Raw genomic sequence first — 18,789 nt, 5'->3', positions numbered from 1 at the left:
AAATTTTAGTTTATCTGATATAAGGATGGCTACCCCTGCTTTCTTTTGAGGACATTTGAATGGTACATGGTTCTCCAACCTTTTATTTTCAGGTTGGAGGTGTCCTTCTGTCTAAAATGAGTCTCTTGTAGACAGCAAATAGATGGGTCCTGCTTTTTTATACAGTCTGAAACCCTGCGCCTGTTGATGGGGTCATTAAGCCCGTTCACGTTCAGAGTTACTATTGAAAGGTATGAGTTCAGTGTCATCATGACATCTATTCAGTCCTTGTTTTTTGGATTGTTCCACTGAACTTCTTCTTAAAGGGGAATTTTAAGAGTCTCCCTTAAAATTATTGCAGAGCTGGTTTGGAGGTCACACATTCTTTCAGTTCCTGCCTATCTTGGAAGCTCTTTATCTTTCCTTCCATTTTGAATGAGAGCCTTGCTGGATAAAGCATCCTTGGTTGCATGTTCTTCTCATTTAGGACCCTGAATATATCCTGCCAGCCCTTTCTAGCCTGCCAGGTCTCTGTGGAGAGGTCTGCTGTTACCCTAATATTCCTCCCCATGAAAGTCAGGGACTTCTTGTCTCTTGCTGCTTTAAGGATCTTCTCTTTATCTTTGGAATTTGCAAGCTTAAGTATTAGATATGGTGTTGAACGGTTTTTATTGATTTTGGGGGGGGGGATCTCTCTATTTCCTGGATCTGAATGCCTGTTTCCCTTCCCAGATTAGGAAAGTTTTCAGCTAGGATTTGTTCAAATACATATTCTGGCCTTCTGGCCCTTTCGGTGCCTTCGGGAACCCCAATTAAACGTAGGTTTTTCTTCCTCCGGCTGTCGTTTATTTCCCTTAATCTGTCTTCATGGTCTTTTAATTGTCTCTTTTTTCCTCAGTTTCCCTCTTTGCCATCAACTTGTCTTCCATGTCACTCACTCGTTCTTCCACCTTGTTAACCCTCATCGTTAGGACTTCTAGTTTGGATTGCATCTCATTCAATTGATTTTTAATTTCTGCCTGATTAGCTCTAAATTTTGTAGTCATGAAGTCTCTTGAGTCCTTTATGCTTTTTTCTAGAGCCACCAGTAGCTTTATAATAGTGCTTCTGAATTGGCTTTCTGACATTGAATTGTAATCCAGATTTTGTAACTCTGTGGGAGAGAGGACTGTTTCTGATTCTTTCTTTTGAGGTGAGGTTTTCCTTCTAGTCATTTTGCTCAGTGCAGAGTGGCCAAAAGCAAGTTGTATTGGGAAACGGAGAAAAAGAGAGGAGAGAAAGAAGGGAAGAAAGAGAAAAAGAAAAAAGAAAAAAGGAAGAAAAAAAGAGAAGAAAGAGAAAGAAAAAGAAAGAAAGGAAAAAAGGGTGGGGGAAGGAAACAAATCAAAAAGCAAACAAACAAGCAAGCAAACACGCGGGAGTATCTTCTGTTTCTGTATACTTTAAGTCCCTTGACTTCCCCTGGATCTTGTCCGTCTAGTTGGTCTTCTGGGGGAGGGGCGTGTTGTGCTGATTTTCAGGTGTTAGCACTTGGGGGAGCTGCTCTGTTCCTTGCCTGGTGCAGGGCTCAGTGGTGGTTGTTTACCCCATGAGGCCCCTGGAGGAAGAACCACAGTGGCGGTGGCCAGCTCTGGAGCCCTGGATTCAACTCCAGCAGTAACTCTGGAGCTCTCAGTCTGCAGGGGCCTGGAGGCTCCAGGGCGGGGCTGCTGATCTGCTTAGCTCGGGGCAGGAGCGTCCTTGCGATCCTGGGCCCTCCTGGCCTCTGCCTGTCCGAAGGGGAGGTCGGATCCTGGGTTGTGTCCCGGGTGCCCAGGGCTCGCTCCCAGGCCTGCGCTGTTGGATTTGCGCTCAGGCCGCGCAGCCCCCTCCGCGGAGCCACCGCCCGAGCCCCTCTGAGCTGCTCCCGGGTCAAGCCATGCACGTGCTGTAGCCCTTCAGGGAGCTCCGCGCACTCTCACTGGGGCGCAGTTCCTCTGTTACTGTCCCAGGGAGCCTGAGGGCATCCCCGCCCTCCTGGGGTCCAGCTCCAAATCCCTGCGAAGCCTTTCTGCCCGGGAAGATTGGTGCAGCTCCTGCTTCTCCAGGACGGAGCTTTCCTGTCCTGGGGACACTTGCCCCGGCCTCAGCCCGGTTCCTCGCGGGGCCCCTCCCCCTTGGAGGCCTTTTGTTTCTTTATTTCTTTTTCCCCGTCTTCCTACCTTGAGAGAAGCACGAACTCTTCTTACTGTAGCATTCCAGCTGTTCTCTCTTTAAATCTCAGGTCGAATTCATAGATTTTCAGGATAATTTGAAGGTTAATTAGGTAATTTGGTGGGGACAGGTGATTTGGAGACTCTACTCTTCCACCATCTTGCCCCTCCTCCACCACATCTTCTTTATCCATTCATCTTTCCATGGGCTGTCCAGCATTCTTAACACCGTTTGTGGAAGAGACTTTTTTTTTCTATTGGATATTCTTTGCTGCTTTGTCAACTATTAGTTGACCATAGAGTTGAGGGTCCATTTCTGGGTTCTCTATTGTTTCATTGATGTATGTGTCTATTTTCGTGCCAGTACAATATTGTCTTGACCACTACAACTTTGTAATATAACTTGAAGTCCAGAAATATGGTTTTGTTTTCTTTATCAAGATTTTTTGGCTATTTAGGGTCTTTTGTGGCTCCACACAAATTTTAGGAATGTTTGTTCTAGCATTGGGAAAATAATGGTGGTATTTTGATAAGGATCGATTTAAACATGAAGATTACTTTTGGTAGTATAGATATTTTCACAATATGTGTTCTTCCAATCCATGAGCATGGAATAGTTTTCCATTTATTTGTGTCTTCCTCAATTTCTTTCATAAATGTTCTATAGATTTCAAGATACACATCTTTTAAAGGGTTACTTTTATTCCTTGGTATCTTATCATTTTTGGTGCAGTGACATATGGGATCAATTCCTCAATTGCTCCTCTGTTGCTTAGTTGTTAGTGTGTAGACATGCAACGTACTTCTGTGTGTTGATTTTATATCCTCCACTTTACTGAATTCTTGAATGAGTTCTAGGATTTTTTTTTTTTTTTGCTGGAGTCTTTTGGGTTTTCTACATGTCATCTGTGAAGAGTGACATTTTTACTTTTTCTTTGCTGATTTGGATGCCTCGTATTTCTTTTCCATTGTCTGATTGCTGAGAATAGGACTTCCGGTATTATATTGAATAACAGTGGTGAGAGCGGACATCGCTGTCATATTTTTGACCTTAGAGGAAAAAACTGTTTTTCCCTGTTGAGGTATGATATTACCTGTGGATCATTCATGTGTGAGTTTTATGATGTTGAAGTATGTTCCCTATACCCCTACATTGTGGAGGGTTTTTACCAAGAAAGGATGCTCTATTTTGTCAGATGCTTTTGCTGCATTTATCGAGAGCATCATATGGTTCTTATCCTTTTTTTAAAATGTGATGCATCATACTAATTCACTTATGGATGTTGAACCACCCCTGTAGCCCAGGAATAAAACCTTTTTGGTTGTGGTGAATAATCCTTTGAAGGGACTGTTGGATCCTATTGGTTAGTATCATGGTAAGACATTTTGCATCCATGTTCATCAGGAATATTGGCCTGTAATTCTCCTTTTTGGTGGGGTCATTGTTTGGTTTTGAGATCAAGGTAATGCTGCCTTCATAGAATGAATTTGAAAGTTTTCCTTCCATTCTAATTTTTTGGAACAGTTTCAGAAGAGTTGGTATTAATTCTTCCTTAAATATTTGGTAGAATGGAAAGCCATCAGGCCCTGGGAAGCCATCAGGCCCAGAAGTCTTGCTTGTTGGGAGATTTTTGATTGCTGCTTTAATTTCCTTGTTGTTGATGGGTCTGTTCAGGTTTTCTACTTCTTTCCATTGGAGTTTTGGCACTTTATATGTTTCTAGGAATGCATCCGTTTCTCCCAGATTGCCTATTTTTTTTGGCTCATAGTTGCTTATACTATATTCTTAAAATTGTTTATATTTCCTTGGTGTTGGTGGTGTGAAGTTCATCTGGTCCCGTGTGTGTCATTCAAAGCCCATGTGTCCTTCTTGATCTTCTGCTTAGATGATCTGTCCATTGCTGCAAGTAGGATGTTGACGTCTCCTACAATTAATGTATTATTATCTATGTGTTTCTTTACTTTGGTTATTAATTGGTTGATATAATTGGCTGCTTCCAAATTAGGAGCATAAATATTTATAATTGTTAGATCTCGTGGGGTATACCCTTTAAGTATGATATAGTGTCCCTCTTTATCTCTTACTACAACCTTTGGTTTAAAATTTGGTTAAAAAATTGGACATCCACATGCAGAAGAATGAAACTAGACCATTCGCTTACACAACACACAAAGATAAACTCAAAATGGGGAAAGATCTAAATGTGAGACAAGATTCCATCAAAATCCAAGAGGAGAACACAGGCAACACCTTTTTGAACTTGGCCACAGTAACTTCTTGCAAGTTACATCCATGAAGGCAAGAGAAACAAAAGCAAAAATGAACTATTGGGACTTCATCAAGATAAGAAGCTTTTGCACAGCAAAAGAAACATTCAACAGAATGAAAAGACAACCTACAGAATGGGAGAAGATATTTGCAAATGACATATCAGATAAAGGGCTAGTTTCCAAGATCTATAAAGAACTTGTTAAACTCAACAGCAAAGAAACAAACAATCCAATCCTGAAATGGGCAAAAGACATGAACAGAAATTTCACAGAGGAAGACATAGACATGGCCAACATGCACATGAGAAAATGCTCTGCATCACTTGCCATCACGGAAATACAAATCAAAACCACAATGAGATACCACCTCACCCCAGTGAGAAGGGGGAAAATTAACAAGGCAGGAAACCACAAATGTTGGAGAGGATGCGGAGAAAAGGGAACCCTCTTACACTGTTGGTGGGAATGTGAACTGGTGCAGCCACTCTGGAAAACTGTGTGGAGGTTCCTCAAAGAGTTAAAAATAGATCTGCCCTGCGACCCAGCAATTGCATTGCTAGGGATTTACCCCAAAGATACAGATGCAGTGAAACGCCGGGACACCTGCACCCCGATGTTTCTAGCAGCAATGTCCACAATAGCCAACCTGTGGAAGGAGCCTCGGTGTCCATCAAAAGATGAATGGATAAAGAAGATGTGGTTTATGTATACAATGGAAAATTACTCAGCCACTAGAAACAACAAATACCCACCATTTGCTTCGACGTGGATTGAACTGGAGGGTAGTATGCTGACTGAAATAAGTCAATCGGAGAAGGACACACATTATATGGTTTCATTTATTTGGGGAATATAAAGAACAGTGACAGGGAATAAAGGGGAAAGGAGAAAAAATGAGTGGGAAATATCAGAAAGGGAGACAGAACATGAGAGACTCCTAACTCAGGGAAATGAACTAGGGGTGGTAAAAAGGGAGGTGGGGGGGTGACTGGGTGACGGGCACTGAGGGGGACACTTAATGGGATGAGTACTGGGTGTTTTTCTATATGTTGGCAAACTGAACACCAGTAAAAATATATTTATAAAAAAATAAAATCTAAATTTCTAAAAATAAATAAATAAATAAATACATAAATAAATAAGTAGGTAAATAAATAAATAGATAAAATCTAATCTAAATTTCTGATATGAGAATTGCTACCCTAGTTTTCTTTCTGAGGTCCATTTTCATGGTAAAGGGTTCTACACTTTCTCTTTTTTAATCTGAAGGTGTCTTTTTGTCTAAAATGAATCTATGGTAAAGTGCATATGAATCTGTTTTGCTTTTCATCCAATTTGGTACCGTAGTCTTTCTACTGGTGCATTTAGCTCATTCATATTCAGAGTAATTATTGAAAAATATTAATTTAGTACCATTGTATTACCTGTACAGAAACTGTTTCTGCAGATTGTTTCTTTCTGGTGTATATTACTCTTGGGCTCCCTCTTTGCTTACAGGATCCCTCTTAATATTCCTTGCAGAGCTGGCTTGCTGGTCACATAGTCTTTTCATTTTCTGTCAGTCTTGGAACCTCTTTTTCTCTCCTTCTATTCTGAGTGACAGCCTTGCTGGATAAAGCATTCTTAGCTACATGATTTCTCATTTAGTACCATGAATATATCATGCCAACCCTTTCTGGCATGCCTGTTCTCTGTGGATAGGTCTGCTGTCAATCTAATATTCCTCCCTCTGTATGTTAGGAATCTCTTGTCTCAAGGGATGTCCGGATGGCTCAGGAGTTGAGCATCTGCCTTTGGCTCAGGACATGATCCCAGAGTCCCAGGATTGAGTCCCACATTGGGTTTCCCGCATGGAGACTGCTTCTCCCTTGCCTATGTCTCTGCCTCTGTTGTGTGTGTGTGTGTGTGTGTCATGAATAAATAAATAAAATCTTTAAAAAAAGGAATCTCTTGTCTCAAGATGCTTTCAGGATTTTCTCTTCATCTCTGAAATCTGCAAGCTTTACTATTATATGTCAAGTGTTTACCTGTTTTTATTGATTTTTGGAAGGGGTCCTCTCTACCTCTTATATATGAATGCCTGTTTCCTTCCTTAGACTAGGGAAGTTCTCAGCTATGATTTGCTCAAATATACTTTCTGGCCCTCTCTCACTCTCTTTCTCTTTGCACGTTCAGGAATTCCAATAATTCGGATTTTTTTATGGCATCAGTTATCTCTTGGAACCTCTGCTCATTTGTTATTTTTTTTCTCGCTTCCTTCCTTTCCATCAACTGGTCTTCTATGTCACTTATACTCTCTTCTGCATTATTTACCTTAACTGTTAGAGCATCCACTTTAGACTGCATCTCAGTTAGAGTATTTTTAATTTCAGCCTGATCTCATTTCTGCACTAAGATGATTTTCTAGAGTGTGTTATGCTTTTTTTCAAGCCCAGCTAGTAACTTTTTAATTGCTATCCTGAATTCCATCTCTGATAGTTTACTTAAATACATATCCATTAGATCTGAGGCAGAGAGTATTACTTCTGGTTCTTTCTTTTTTGTGTGTGAATTCCTCCTTCTAGTCATATTGTCCAGTGAAGAATGGCTGAATGAGTGAACATAATCAAAAGTATCAACCACAACCCAAGGGGAATACACACTAGACAAATCCAAGGAGTTAAGAAACCAGAAAAGAAAAAGATTAAGTAAAACAAAACAAACAAGAAAAGAAAACAAATAAAAAAGGGGGAGAGAGAATATAATCTCACATAGTGCATAATACAGGGTGACCCACTTGGTCCTGAGGGTATTTTGGTCTGTGTGTTAGATGATGCTAAATTCCAAAATTATAAGGAAAGCAAAACTGACATGTATACAAAAATAAAACTGAATACAGGGAAAGGGAGCAAATAATGAAGAATATATCTATAATATGCGACTGTAAAAAAAGTGAAAATTAAAGAAAGACTTAAAACAAAGTTGATAAAAGAAGAAGCTAGTTGAAACGGGGAAAAAGGGGGAAAAATGGGAAAATGTAAACTGAAAGATAAATGAAACATGAAAAAATTCAAGTTCTACATTCTATTTCCCCTAGCACTGGAGTTTTACAGTTCTGTTAGGTCTGTAAACTTGCTGTTCACCTGTTCTAGCTAGTCTTCTGGAGGAGGATGTGCTGCATTGATTTTCAGTTGTCTGTGCCTGGGTGGAGTAGAACTGCCCCTTACCAGGGGGCTGGACTTAGTGTAAGCTATTTGCTGGGTGTGGCTTTTGTTCCCTAAGGCTTTCTGTGCCTCCTTGGAGGGTGAAAATAAAAATGGTCATGCCCTAATCTCCACTCTGGTAGCTGAAAATTCTCAGTGTGTGCCAAACTCTGTAGACACCTATGGTGCCTACCCACTCCAGTCCTTCCTGGAGGGAGGTAGAGGGACACTGATTTGTGCAATTTGCAGGAGAGCCTTTGCCCAATCGTGGGTGTGCCCACTCTGCAACTCCCAGAGGAGGCAGAGGGTTGCCCTATTTCTGTCCCTAATAGGGCTGTAGCCCAGTTGAGTGGGCACCTTCTCCGCCTTTCCCCGGGGGAAAGGTGGAGTGTTGCTGCATTCCATTCCTTTGCAGGGACTGGCAGAGGGAACAGTCACCTGATTGGGCTACAGTTCGTGGGCAAATGAATTGAGAACCCCCTCTGAGCTCACTGATCTAAATCTGATTCCCCACTCCAATGCTTGGAAATTCTACCAGCTCAGGCACCCCTGTTCTCTCTGAGCCTCCAGGAATATTGAGACCCCAACTGTCCAACTCTCGATTCTCCCCCACTTGAGCACTAAGCACCTTTCAGTCAGAGAAGTCTCGCACGGAGCAGATTTCTAAACGTCTCAATTTTGAGTTCCCAGTCTATATTACTTTCTGGTAGCTGGTTTATGCAGACTCCCTCCCCTCACTGTTTATCTTCCCGTTTCTCTTCTCTGCAAACCAACTTTGCAAAACGTGGTCACTTTTTTATTTGTAGAGTTCCAGCCATTTTTTTCTTACATCTCAGGTTGAATTCATAGGTGTTCAGGATGATTTGATAGTTATCTAGGTAAATTAAGTGGACCAGATAAAACAGGGACACCTACTCTTCTGACATCTTGCCTCTACTCCCTCTTTTTTTCTTTTTAAAATACACAACTCTGGCTTTATGACTTAAAACTCTGTATCATCTGTAGACATACTCCTAGACACTAGCTCACATTTACAAATACCACATCATACACTCAAAGAATGTACAGAAGATCTGTATTAACATACAACCAATTTTGTAATATTTAAAGAGAAAAGAAAAAATCTCTTTGGCTAAAATAGAGATATAGCAAATGTATGTAATAATTTCCAATATACTAAGCACTTAATATATATATATGTATATTCTCTCGTATTCCTCAGAGAAAAGCTAAAAGAATGAAAGAAAAGCTATAAAAGAATATATTTTAACCTCATTTTATTTATTTATTTTTTACATATTTTTTAAATTTAAATTCAATTTGCCAACATAGAGTATAACACCCAGTGCTCATCCCATCAAGTGCCCTCCTCATTTCCCATCACCCAGTTACCCCATTCTCCCACTCACCTCCCCATCCACAACCCTTTGTTTGTTTCCCAGAGTTAGGAGTCTCTCATGGTTTGTCTCCTTCTCTAATTTTTCCCACTCAATTCCCCTCCTTTCCCTTATAGTCCCTGTCACTAAACTGAAACTAATAAATGTTTAATAATTTGTCCCTCAAACCCATAGCTATTTTATTTAATGGTTACAAGAATACAGTCTCATTTGATTATGGCCCACTAATTCCTCCTGGTTGCTTTCCTTTTTAAAACAGATATAGCGTAAATTCTATCTTCTCATGTTTTTCAGCCAGTTCATCCCAGATCTACCATCATATCTCTCTGCAAAGATGCCAGTGAGTTTCAGAAAAATAGTAATTATTTATAAATATTTTTAATAGAAAAATATTATTTATAATGTCATGATGCCTCCTAAATAATGTATAGATAGAACAGGGAACTTTGCCAAGAACTGGCTGTGGCAGGATGCCTGGGTGGCTCAGCGGTTGAGCAGTTGAGTGTCTGCCTTTGACTCAGGGCGTGATCCCTGATTCTGCATTGGGCTCCCTGTGGGGAGCCTGCTTCTCCCTCTGCCTCAGTCTCTGCCTCTCTCTGTATGGCTTTCATGAATAAATAACAATCTTTAAAAAAGAAAGAATTAGTATTTTTGTATTCTTGGGGTAAAGATCTAGTAGTGTTGTAGGGCAATTCTATTTTTGACTTTTTGAGGAAATGCCATACTGTTTTCCAGAGTGGCTGCACCACTTTGCATTCCCACCAAAAATGCAAGAAAGTTTCCCTTTTTTTACATCATTGCCAACACCTGTTTTTTCTTCTATTGTTAACTTTAGCCATTCTGACAAGTGTGAGGTGGTATCTCATTGTAGTTTTTATTTGTATTTCCCTGATGATCAATTATGTTGAGCATTTTTTCAAGTGCCTGGTGACAATCTGTAGGTCTTCTTTGGAAAAATGTCCTTTCATGCCCCCTGCCCATTTTTAATTGGATAATCCTTTTTTATAAATGTTCTTTATAAATTCTGGATACTAACCCTTCATCAGATATGTGAGTTACAAATAACTTCTCCCTTTCCATAGCTTGCCTTTTACTTTTGTTGATTTTTTCCTTTGCTAGGCAGAAGCTTTTATTTTGATGCAATCCCAATAGTTTATTCTGGCTTGTGTTTTCCTTGCCTCAGGAGACATATCTAATAAGAAGTTGCTAGGACCTATGTCAAAGAGATTATTGCCTGTATTCTGTATGTTTTTAATGGTTTCCTGCCTCATATTTAAGTCTTTCATCCATTTTGAATTTAAGAAGGTGTAAGAAAGTGTCCAGTTTTATTATTGTCCATTTTGATGTCTAGTATTCCCAACACCATTTGTTGAAGAGACTTATCTTTTTCCTATTGAATATTCTTTCCTGCTTTGTTGAAGATTAATTGACCATATATTTGTGAGTTCCTTTCTGGGTTTTCTATTCTGTTCTATCGATCTGTATCACTTTTTGTGCCAGTACCAGTACCATTTTGATCACTACTGCTTTGTAATACAACTTGAAATCTGGAATTGTGATGTCTCCAGCTTTGCTTTATTTTTTTTCAAGTTTGCTTTGTTTTTTTTCAGGGCCTTTTGTGGTTTCATACACATTTTATGTTTGTTCTAGCTCTGTGAAAAATGCTGTTGGTATTTTGATAGAGATTTTATTAAATGTGTAGATTGCTTTGGGTAGTATAGAGATTTTAACAATGTTTGTTCTTTTGATTGATGAGCATGGAATGTCTTTCCATTTCTTTGTATTTTCTTCAATTTCTTTCATCAATGTTCTATAGTGTTCAGAATACAAGTCTTTCCCCTTTTTGGTTAGGTTCAGTCCTAGGTATGTTCTTGTTGGTGGTGTAATTGAAAATGGCATTGTTTTCTTTATTTCTCTTTCTCCTGCTTTATTACTGATGTATAGAAATGCAACATATTTTTTTAAAAAATAAATACAAAAAATTTTGCATGTTGACTTGTATCCTATATCTTTACCGAATTTGTGTATCATTTCTAGTAAGTTTTAGGTAGATTCAAGTTCTCCATGTAGAGTATCACATCATCTGCAAACAGTCAAAGTTTTACTCTTCCTTGCTGATTTGGATGTCTTTATTTCTTTTTATTGTCTGATTGCTGTGGCTCGGACTTTCAGTAATATATTAAATAACGATGGTGAGAGTTGACATCCCTGTCTTGTTCCTGACCATAGAGGAATAGCTCACAGGTTTTTTCCCATTAAGGATGATATTAGCTATGGGTTTTTTATAGATGGGTTTTATTATGTTTAAGCATGTGTCCTCTAAATCTACTTTGTTGAAGGCTTTTATCATGAATGGATGTTGTATTTTGTAAAATGCTTTTTCTGTATCTATTTAAATGATATTATGGTTCTTATCCTTTCTTTTATTAATGTGGTATCAGGCATCATCCATTTTCATTATAATCCATTGCACTTAGATTTCTGGTTGTGGCCTTATCTTGTTTTTTTTAATTTGGGATGAATTCTTCCCTCTTGGCATTTTGTCTAAGTCTCTCCCTTCTTCTGTGTGATAGAAAAACCAATTATGCTTTCTGCTCCTGAGTAATGGCTTTATGAAGAAGAGGTTATATAGTGCCCAGGACCTGGCACTTCAGGGAGTGTCTCTGGTGTGTGCTGCATTTGCTCTGCTCTTGTGTTTTGGCTGTTCTATCCTCAAGCCAGTAGTCTTCAGAGACTTTCCTTGCCTGCAGTGAGTAGTATTTTGTCTTTGGCCAGAAAGTGGTGAGTTTTAACTAGGTATGTTCTAGTCTGCTTGTTTTTTTTTTTTTAATTTTTTTTAACTTTTATTTATTTATGATAGTCACAGAGAGAGAGAGAGAGAGGCAGAGACACAGGCAGAGGGAGAAGCAGGCTCCATGCACCGGGGGCCCGACGTGGGATTCGATCCCGGGTTTCCAGGATCGTGCCCTGGGCCAAAGGCAGGCGCCAAACCGCTGCGCCACCCAGGGATCCCATAGTCTGCTTGTTTAATGAGAACTGATACTACTTTCCCTAGACCTGAAGCCCTGCAGAACTCTATAGTCAAGAGATATGGTGTGGTCAGGGGTTTCTGGTGGTCTTCTGAGAAAGGGGTCTGATGTGCTGAGACTGAGGCAAGCTTGACTGAGAAGGGTAGTTTCCCCAGAGCACAGGGCATGGAACTTGATTGAAGTAAGCAAGTTAAGCAGTTTGTGTTGGTGTTTCACTGCTTCCCACAGGTGGCTCTGTATTTATGGTGAGGGTTGAGATGTGAGAAATGGCACAAGCCAGCTCTTTTGTCTGTGGAGAGGCATCTCTGTGAATGCTGCCTCTCAGGGAAGCACTCTGAGAAGAATGAATAATCTCTCTACTGTGTGTCCCAGGTTTTTCAGATCACTTGCGTCCAGGTTTTTTGTTTGTCTTTTCACCAGGAGGAGTGCAATGCCCTCCAGGTTCTCTCCTAGCCAATCCTACTGACCCTTTAAAAAGTCTTTAGAGATGTGGTGTGGGCAGGAGTTTGTGTTAGTCTTCTGAAGGAGGGGCCTGCCAAGCTGAGACTGAAGGAATTTTGACTAAGAACAGTAGTCCCTCCAGACCACAGGGGGTGAGGCTTGGTCTAAAGTTAGGCAGCCAATGTTGGCCCTGTGCTGCTTCCCCTACATGGCTCTGTGTTTATGCTGAGGGGTAGGAGAGGGAAATGGTGCTGGCCAACTCCTTTTTCCTGAAAGAGGCCTCTCCTTGACTGCTTCCTCTCAGGGACTGTGTTCCAAGATGAGTAAACAATCTCCGCCCTGTGTGCCCCAAGCATTCTTCAGATTGTTGTTTCCATGCTATCTATCCCTGGGTTGCTTGCTTGCCTTCTTTCTAGGAGCACCACAGTGCCCTCAGAGCTCTATCCTAGCCAAACCCACTGGCCTTTTAAAACTCCAGGTTTTAAGTTCCACTGGTTGCAAGAATTCATGAAAATCAGCCCCTCTTATTTTCCCAGCAGATGGCTTTGGGGAAATGTTCTCCTTGTGTATTTCCCTGTGTGCTTTACTCTCTTTTGCCCTTCTCTGCAATGACTGCTCCCTCCCTTCTGCAGCACCCATGATCTGTTTCTTCACTTTACCCTCTACATACTTCCTACCTTCAATGTGGCCTCTTCTCTGCTTTTAGTTGTAGAGTTTGCTCTGTCAGTGTTCAGGTTGATTTCTGGGGGTATATAGGGTGACTTTTTTTTTTTTACAGATTTTATTTATTTATTTGAGAGAGTGAGTGAAAGAGCATGAGAAGGGTGAGGGGGAAACAGAAGGGGAGAAGCCAAGGGAGAGGGAAAAGTAGACTCCTCACTGAACAAGGAGCAGGACATTGGGCTCCATCCCAAGACCATAGAATCATGATCTGAGATGAAGACAGATGCTTAAATGACTGAGCCACCCAGGTGCCCCATAGGATGATTTGATAGTTACTTAGTTGTGTTCATAGGATGAGATGAGCCTGGGGTCCTCCTCTTCCACTCTCATCTTCTCTACCCCTCTGTAGCTGAACCAACATGAAACTGCTCTTTTATGAGTCAGAAACTGGACCAGGTTGGGTTGTCCCACAAAGAAAGCAAATAAGATCATGGGGAACACCTTTCAAGCTGTGACTCCCTGAGAGAGAGTGAATGAGTTCCCTTTATTTCTGGTTAGCATATGTTTGTGTATATATAAATATATACACACATTTAGGTAGAGAGCACACGAGTGGTGGGGAGGGGGCAGAGGAAGAGGAAGAGAAACAATCTTAAGCAGACTCCACAACCAAGACCCTGAAATGACCTGAGCAGAAATCAAGAGTCCAACACTTGGCTCACTTAGTGACTTAGGACTCTAAGGTGTCCTTAGAGTTAGCATGTATATTTAGATAGGAAAACCTTGTCATCCTATGTAGCTATGGGCATGAGGCATGGATGTGCCTTAAGAAAACATACACATATTGTATTTTATGTAAATGAGGCTCAGGTTCCTCCTTAGGTGGAGATTTTAGTATTGTAATAAGGTGAAGGTAATTGTAAGTCATTCCAGAGGTCACTCATGGTCCATATGCACAGGAAAGAGTCAGGTTTAGCTCAAAGGGTGGTCTGAGCTTGTGGGAGGCCTGTTGCCATCACCTGGGGGGTGGTTTCCGGTTTGATTTGCCTGAGTCAAGAGAAAAGCCAGAAAGAAGAACTTAGAGGAAAATGAAAGACAAAGGTTAGTAAGTACAAGCAGGTGAGCATTAAAGGCCAGGTCTCTGGAGTCTAGCAGGTGATACCTCTTGCCAGCCTATGTCTTTTGATTGGAGTATTTATACTATTTACATTTAACATAATTATAGATATGTATATACTTATTGCCATTTTATTTGTTTTCTGGTTGTTTTTGTAATTCTTTGCTGTTCCTTTCCTTTTGTTTTTTTAAATATAAATTTATTTTTTATTGGTGTTCAATTTGCCAACATATAGAATAACACCCAGTGCTCATCCCGTCAAGTTACCCACCTCAGTGCCCGTCACCCAGTCGCCCCCACCCCCCGCCCACCTCCCCTTCCACCACCCCTAGTTCGTTTCCCAGAGTTAGGAGTCTTTCATGTTCTGTCTCCCTTTCTGATATTTCCCACTCATTTTTTCTCCTTTCCCCTTTATTCCCTGTCACTGTTTTTTATATTCCCCAAATGAATTAGACTATATAATGTTTGTCCTTCTCCGATTGACTTATTTCACTCAGCATAATCCCCTCCAGTTCCATCCATGTCGAAGCAAATGGTGGGTATTTGTTGTTTTTAATGGCTGAGTAATATTCCATTGTATACATATACCACATCTTCTTTATCCATTCATCTTTCGATGGACACCGAGGCTCCTTCCACAGTTTGGCTATTGTAGACATTGCTACTATAAACATCGGGGTGCAGGTGTCCCGGTGTTTCATTGCATCTGTATCTTTGGGGTAAATCCCCAGCAGTGCAAATGCTGGGTCATAGGGCAGATCTATTTTTAACTCTTTGAGGAACCTCCACACACCTCACACCGGTGAGAATGCGGAAAATTAACAAAGCAGGAAACCACAAATGTTGGAGAGGATGTGGAGAAAGGGGAACCCTCCTGCACTGTTGGTGGGAATGTGAACTGGTGCAGCCACTCCTCTGTTCCTTTCTTTTTCTCCTACTCTCTTTCTGTGTGGTAAATTTCTGTAGTATTATGTTTGGCTGTCTTTCTCTTTACTTTTTGTGTATCTATTATAAGTTTTGGATTTGTAGTTACCATGAAGTTCATATATAACATCTCAAGTATATAGTAGTCTATATTAACTTGATGGTCATTTCAGTTCAAGCACATTCCAAAAAAACACACTTTTTTTCTTATGTTTGACTCCCTCCTCCATTTTTATGCATATGCTTTATGTATATACATCTTTTTATTCATAATTTTCTTGAGTCTAATTATGGTCATTTATTTTCCACCTAAAAAGTTCCTTTAATATTTATTGTGAGGGTGGTTTAGTGATAATAAACTTGTGTTTGTCCAGGAATTCTTCATCTCTCCTTGAAATCTGAATGATAATCTTGCCAGATCCAGTATTCTTGGTGATTTTTTTTCCTCTTAGCACTGTTCAGCTTGGGTGTTTTCCATTTCCCTATTTTCCAGGTCTCTGATTTGTTCTGCATCCACTAACTTACTGTTGATTTTCTCTGTGTTTTTTTTTATTTTAATCATTGTATTCTTCAACTCTGATTGGTTCCTTTTTATATTTTCCATGTCTTTATTGAAAGTCTCACTGAGCGCTTCCACTCTTCTTTCTAGGCTGCGGAGAATCTTTGCAATCATTACTTTAAATTCCTTAACAAGTATATTGCTTATCTCCATTTCATTTAGTCTTTTGCTGAGGTTTTATCTTATTTTTATTCAGAAGCATATTAATCTTTCCCCCCATTTTGCTTGGCTTTCTGTGTTGGTTTTTATGGGTAGGCAGAACATGAAAGAATCTTCTTGTGTATGGTTGCCTCCTGTGTAGTATATGTGTGCTTAGTGTCTTTGGCTGGTTATCTGAAGCTGTGGCTGGTATGGGTTGGATGTTCTTGGGCTCTCCACATTATGGGTACCTTGGAAGGACAGCTAAAGATTAAGTGGGTGCAGTGGGTGCATCAGGGCAGTCCCTGGGCTCTTCATACATTGGGCATCCTGGCAGGATAGTTAAGGATAATATAAATGTAAACCAGGGTGTGAACGAGAGCTCTCCCCATAGATGGTATCCTGGGGGGCTCATGGAGCTGACCTGAGTTGTGAGCTGGAAGGATCCATGACTCTCTGTGCAGCAAGTACCCAGGCAGTACAGCTAAAATGGAAGTAGGTGTAGGTCGGGAGATACTTGGGCTTTCTGTGATGAATGCGAACTTGAGGACAGCTGAAGCTTAAATTGCAAGCTGGGGTTTCCCAGAGTGGTCTGAGCACAGCGTGAACTGGTGGAGTAGCTAGCTCTCTGCACAGAGGATGTCCTGACAGGATAGCTGAAAGTAAAGTGGGTGCGAGCTGGGAGGACCTGGAGCTCTTTGCACAAAAGGCATATTGACAGGATAGCTGAAGCTGAAGTGGATAAAATCTGGAGTGTCCTGGAACCCTCTGCATAGAGGGTGTGATGAAGGGGTGGCTGGAGCTGAGGCAAGGTACAGGCCAGAAGCTCCTTGGGTACTCCATATAGAGGGGACCCTGGCAGGACAGCCAACCCTAAAGTGGGTTCAGGCCACTGTAGTCCCTGGAGTGTCCCATACAAAATGTGCCCTGGCAGGACAGTTGAAGCTGAAGTGATTGTAAATCAGATTGTTCTAGGGCTCCCCACACTGAAGGTGAACTGGCAGGACCAGCAAAGCTAAATTGAGTGTAAGCTGGGGTGTCCCAAGGTGCTTAGTGCAGTGGGCGCCCTACCCAGGCAACTGGATCAAAAGCCATGTGGACAGGAGTATTCCAGGGTGCTCTGAGAAGCAGGTACCCTGGTGGAGTGGATGAAACTAATACAAGTATGGGCTGGGGTATTCCTGGGGCTTTCCACACAGAGGGCATCGTGACAAGGAGGCTTAATCTGAAATGGATGGACATCACTCAGGAGGTTCCAGAGCACTTTGTACCAAGAGTAACCTATCAACCTCATTAAGCTAAAGAGATGTGAGCCTGGAGTGTTCTAAGGCATTTTACTCCCATTGCAACCTGATTGGGAAGGCTAGGGGTCATTTTGGCTATGAGCCCAGGATTCCTTTTATATATATATATATATATATATATATATATATATATCGTACTCAGCCTTTCTAATGACTGAGTAATATTCCAAGGTATACATACATACGAAATCTTCTTTCTCCATTCATCTTTCGATGGACACAGAGGTTCCTTCCACAGTTTGGCTATTACGGACATTACTGCTATAAACATTGGGGAACAGGTGTCTCAATTTTCACTGCATCTGTATGTTTGGGTTAAATTCTCAGGACTGAAATTGCCAGGTCATAAGGTAGTTCTATTTTTCACTCTTTGAGGAACCTCCACACAGTATTGCAGAGTGGCTGTACCAGTTCACATTCCCATCAACAGTGCAAGACCGTTCCCCTTTCTTCACATCCTCTCCAACATTTGTTGTTTCCTGCCTTGTTAATTTTCCCCATTCTCACTGGTGTGAGGTGGTATCTCATTGTGGTTTTGATTTGTATTTCCCTGATGGCAAGTGATGCAGAGCATTTTGTCATGTGCTTGTTGGCCATGTCTATGTCTTCCTCTGTGAGATTTCTGTTCATGTCTTTTGTCCATTTCAGGATTGGATTGTTTGTTTCTTTGCTGTTGAATTTAATAAGTTGTTTATAGCCCTTTAGCCCTTCAGCCCTTTATCTGAAGGTCACTTGCAAATATCTTCTCCCATTCTGTAAGTTGTCTTTAGTTTTGTTGACTGTTTCTTTTGCTGTGCAAAAGCTTCTTATCTTAATGGAGTCCCAATAATTCATTTTTGCTTTTGTTTCTCTTGCCTTCATGGATGTATCTTGCAAGAAGTTACTGTGGCTGAGTTCAAAAAGGGTGTTGCCTGTGTTCTCCTCTAGGATTTTGATGGAATCTTGTCTCACATTTAGATCTTTCATCCATTTTGAGTTTATCTTTGTGTATGGTGAAAGGGAATGGTCTACTTTCATTCTTCTGCATGTGGATGTCCAATTTTCCCAGCACCATTATTGAAGAGACTGTCTTTTTTCCAGTGGATAGTCTTTCCTGCTTTGTCAAATATTAGTTGACCATAAAGTTGAGGGTACACTTCTGGGTTCTCTATTCTGTTCCGTTTATCTATGTGTCTGTTTTTGTGCCACTACCACACTGTCTTGATGACCACAGCTTTGTAGTACAACCTGAAATCTGGCATTGTGATGCCTCCAGCTATGCTTTTCTTTTTTAATATTCCCCTGGCTATTCAGGGTCTTTTCTGATTCCACACAAATCTTAAAATAATTTGTTCCAACTCTCTGAAGAAAGTCCATGGTATTTGGATAGAGATTGTATTTAATGTGTAAATTGCCCTAGGTAGCATTGACATTTTCACAATATTAATTCTTCCAATCCATGAGCATGGAATATTTTCCATGTCTTTGTGTCGTCCTCAATTTCAGAAGTGTTCTTTAGTTTTTAGGGTATAGATCCTTTACCTCTTTGGTGAGGTTTTTTTCCTAGGTATCTTATGCTTTTGGATGCAATTGTAAATGGGATTGACTCCTTAC

At 40.7% G+C, this 18,789-nt stretch overlaps 1 protein-coding gene and 1 pseudogene across 1 annotated transcript in view; one reads left to right on the top strand and one right to left on the bottom strand.

The window, feature by feature from the left end:
* Positions 1–17,098, bottom strand: part of LOC129517625 (60S ribosomal protein L18a-like) — a 32,205-nt pseudogene extending 15,107 nt beyond the window's left edge.
* ZC3H12B (zinc finger CCCH-type containing 12B) overlaps positions 1–18,789 on the top strand; it is a 71,887-nt gene that overhangs the window by 24,745 nt on the left and 28,353 nt on the right. The window lies entirely within an intron of this gene.

This window comes from Nyctereutes procyonoides, unplaced genomic scaffold (genome assembly GCF_905146905.1).
Source record: "Nyctereutes procyonoides isolate TBG_1078 unplaced genomic scaffold, NYPRO_anot_genome, whole genome shotgun sequence".
NCBI lineage: Eukaryota > Metazoa > Chordata > Mammalia > Carnivora > Canidae > Nyctereutes > Nyctereutes procyonoides.
This window is presented reverse-complemented; position numbering and strand designations above follow the sequence as displayed.